This window comes from Hippoglossus stenolepis, chromosome 11 (genome assembly GCF_022539355.2).
Source record: "Hippoglossus stenolepis isolate QCI-W04-F060 chromosome 11, HSTE1.2, whole genome shotgun sequence".
Taxonomy (NCBI): Eukaryota; Metazoa; Chordata; class Actinopteri; order Pleuronectiformes; family Pleuronectidae; genus Hippoglossus; species Hippoglossus stenolepis.
Window position 1 is genome coordinate 6,761,599 of NC_061493.1, and position 4,163 is coordinate 6,765,761.

Genomic DNA, 4,163 nt, shown 5'->3' on the forward strand with positions numbered 1-4,163 from the left:
TAAAAAGTAACTAAAAGTATGAAAGTAACTAAAAGTACAAAAGTAACTAAAAGTACAAAAGTAACTTAAAAGTAACTAAAAATTCAAAGTAACTAAAAGTACAAAAGTAACTAAAAGTAAAAAGTACCAGTAAAAAGTAACTAAAAGTACCAAAGTAACTAATACAAAAGTACAAAAAGTAACTAATACAAAGTAACTAAAAGTAACTAAAAGTACCAAAGTAACTAAAAAGTAACTAAAAGTACAAAGTAACTAAAAAGTAACTAAAAGTACAAAGTAACTAAAAAGTAACTAAAAGTACCAAAGTAACTAAAAGTACAAAAGTAACTAAAAAGTAACTAAAAGTACCAAAGTAACTAAAAGTAACTAAAAGTACAAAAGTAACTAAAAGTATAAGTAACTAAAAGTACCAAGTAACTAAAAGTAACTAAAAGTACAAAAGTAACTAAAAGTAACTAAAAGTGAAAGTAACTAAAAGTACAAAAGTAACTCAAAAGTAACTAAAAGTATGAAAGTAACTAAAAGTACAAAAGTAACTAAAAAGTAACTAAAAGTACCAAAGTAACTAAAAGTAACTAAAAGTACAAAAGTAACTAAAAGTAACTAAAAGTACCAAAGTAACTAAAAGTAACTAAAAAAGTAACTAAAAGTAACTATACAAAGTAACTAAAAGTAACTAAAAGTACCAAAGTAACTAAAAGTAACTAAAAGTACCAAAGTAACTAAAAGTACAAAGTAACTAAAAAGTAACTAAAAGTACAAAAGTAACTAAAAGTAACTAAAAGTACAAAAGTAACTCAAAAGTAACTAAAGTGTAAGTAACTAAAGTACAAAAGTAACTAAAAAGTAACTAAAAGTATGAAAGTAACTAAAAGTACAAAAGTAACTAAAAGTAACTAAAAAGAAAAAGTAACTTAAAGTACAAAAGTAACTAAAAAGTAACTAAATGTACAAAAGTAACTAAAAGTAACTAAAAGTACCAAAGTAACTAAAAAGTAACTAAAAGTACAAAGGTAACTAAAAAGTAACTAAAAGTACGAAAGTAACTAAAAGTAACTAAAAGTACAAAAGTAACTAAAAAATGTAAAAATAAACAGTACAAAAAAAAAATAAAAGTCGTCCAAAAAACAAAAATATAATTAATTAAAAATTAAAATACAAAAGTAACTAAAAGTACAAAAGTAACTAAAAGTAACTAAAAGTATGAAAGTAACTAAAAGTACAAAAGTAAAAAGTACAAAGTAACTAAAAGTAACTAAAAGTACCAAAGTAACTAAAAGTACCAAAGTAACTAAAAGTAACTAAAAGTACAAAAGTAACTAAAAAGTAACTAAAAGTACCAAAGTAACTAAAAAGTAACTAAAAGTACCAAAGTAACTAAAAAGTAACTAAAAGTACCAAAGTAACTAAAAGTACAAAAGTAACTAAAAAGTAACTAAAAGTACCAAAGTAACTAAAAGTACAAAAGTAACTAAAAAGTAACTAAAAGTATGAAAGTAACTAAAAGTACAAAAGTAACTAAAAAGTAACTAAAAGTATGAAAGTAACTAAAAAGTAACTAAAAGTACCAAAGTAACTAAAAAGTAACTAAAAGTACAAAAGTAACTAAAAAGTAACTAAAAGTACCAAAGTAATTAAAAGTAACTAAAAGTACAAAAGTAACTAAAAGTAACTAAAAGTACCAAAGTAACTAAAAGTAACTAAAAATTAAAGGTAACTAAAAAGTAACTAAAAGTACAAAGGTAACTAAAAAGTAACTAAAAGTACAAAAGTAACTAAAAGTACCATGGTACTTTTTAGTTACTTTGCTGGATACTTTATACTGTTACTTTGTTTTAATTTTTTAATTGTCATCTGAAAAACAGGACAAAATCCGTCCGTCTGTCCATCCCAAAAATAAATACGGACAGCTGGACGAAAAAAAATAAAAAAATAAAATATGTCCGTCTGTCCGTCCCAAAAAAACAAAAAATACGGGCAGATTTTAATTTTTTTAATTAAAAAAATTAAAATACAAAAGTAACTAAAAGTACAAAAGTAACTAAAAAGTAACTAAAAGTATGAAAGTAACTAAAAGTACAAAAGTAACTAAAAGTACAAAAGTAACTTAAAAGTAACTAAAAGTACCAAAGTAACTAAAAGTACAAAAGTAACTAAAAAGTAACTAAAAGTACCAAAGTAACTAAAAAGTAACTAAAAGTACCAAAGTAACTAAAAAGTAACTAAAAAGTAACTAAAAGTACCAAAGTAACTAAAAAGTAACTAAAAGTACCAAAGTAACTAAAAAGTAACTAAAAGTACCAAAGTAACTAAAAAGTAACTAAAAGTACCAAAGTAACTAAAAGTACAAAAGTAACTAAAAAGTAACTAAAAGTACCAAAGTAACTAAAAAGTAACTAAAAGTACAAAAGTAACTCAAAAGTAACTAAAAGTATGAAAGTAACTAAAAGTACAAAGGTAACTAAAAAGTAACTAAAAGTATTGTCATGGGAATTTCTGTAAAGTCAAGCACAAATCATACAGTTGTCTCTTTGGTAAGTTTAATTTACACCTGCAGGTGGACTCAGAGTACAAATCACCGGAAGGACATCATACAATGAGCAAAGACTTAGAGGAGAATGAACATCTTTATACACTACAAGCCCCTCCCCTCGAGAAGCAAAAGGTTATCAATAAACTTCTTTGATCTATGATCAAAGTGTATAGACATCGTGTCTCCATCTCTGTCTCAGCCCCCTGGAGTGACCCCTTTCATGTACCATCTGTCTCAGAGGTCCCTTATCTTCGTTTACAACACAAAAGACCCCCTTCCTGTATACACGTAAGGAATCCCTGCACCCCTCTGATCAAACCCCCTTGAGTGACCCCTGCAGTGATCATTTGCTAAGTGTCAAACAAAAGGAGGAAGGCCATAAACATCTACTACCTTTAAACAACACTCATAAAGTTAGTTAAACCCACGAGAATCACATCTGTTCATTCCTCTTTCAACATACATGTCTGTTTCATCCATTAATCATTACACAAGAATAAAAACAGCCATTACAATCCCCCCTTTGAGACTAAAAGGCTCAACAACCTCTAAACATCTTTATAACATGTCATCATCCTGGAAGGGAAGAGTCCAGGATGAATTAGATTCAGGAAGTTGAACATATTGTCCAATCATAGACTTGATTAAGGAAGTAACCATAGTCTTAACACAAGGGACAATAAAACAGGCCAACAACACTAATACACAAAATGAAATCAGAATAGGTGTCAAAAATTTCAACAACATATTTTCCCAACCCGTTAGAGTTACCCATGACCCCCAATTCCATCCTTCAGGAATTTGAGAGTCTTTGTTCTTCTCCTCGAACAATAGGTCATTTAGATGGGAAACTATATGCGTCATATTATCAGAAATATCTGGTATGTATGTGCAACAATCTGTTCCGATTATGTGGCAAACACCTCCTTGACTTGCGAGCATCAAGTCTAAAGCCATCCTATTCTGCAGAGCCACATTTCTGAGGCCCTGAATACTGGGAGAAAGAGATAAAAAAAACAACACTCTTTAAAGCTGCGCTTACAAACGGTGTACCGTTATCACTGGATATCTTTTTTGGAATTCCCCATCGCGGAATAAGTTCCCCAAGCAGTGCCTTTGCCACTGCTGAAGAGTCCTGTTTCGATGTGGGGAAAGCTTCCACCCATTTGGAAAACATGTCAACAACAACAAGACAGTACTTCTTTCCCTCACTTTGTGTTAGCTCAATAAAATCCATCTGTAAATGATCAAATGGTTCGGTTGGTGCTGGATGTGCACTTTGTGTTATCTGGATACCTCTACCTATATTATTTGTAGCACAAATTACACATTTCTGACAGTATGTTTGCGAGTAGTTTGAGAATCCTTTTGTAAACCAATACCTCTGTATCTCTGCTTGCATACCCCCCTTTGATACATGGTCTTTACCGTGTATCAACTTAGCATAATAAGGAAACAGATATCTTGGTAAACAAGGTTTTCCATTTAGCCCACACCAAATTTTGTCAGAAACATAACAGCCTGCTTTCTTCCAATCAGATTTTTCCTCAGGTGTTGCCCTCGTCTGCAGCTCCTGTAAATCAGCAGTAGGTGTTATGGTCACATCCAAAACAAACGCATCATTGACAGG

At 30.0% G+C, this 4,163-nt stretch overlaps 1 long non-coding RNA gene across 1 annotated transcript; it reads right to left on the minus strand.

Moving 5' to 3' along the window:
• Window positions 1–2,526: 2,526 nt before the first annotated feature.
• On the minus strand, window positions 2,527–3,456 carry LOC118118025. The gene is made up of 2 exons (XR_004697854.2): window positions 3,241–3,456; window positions 2,527–3,089 (listed from the first exon to the last, which is right to left on the minus strand). It is a non-coding gene; the product is annotated as an uncharacterized LOC118118025 (long non-coding RNA).
• Window positions 3,457–4,163: the final 707 nt, after the last annotated feature.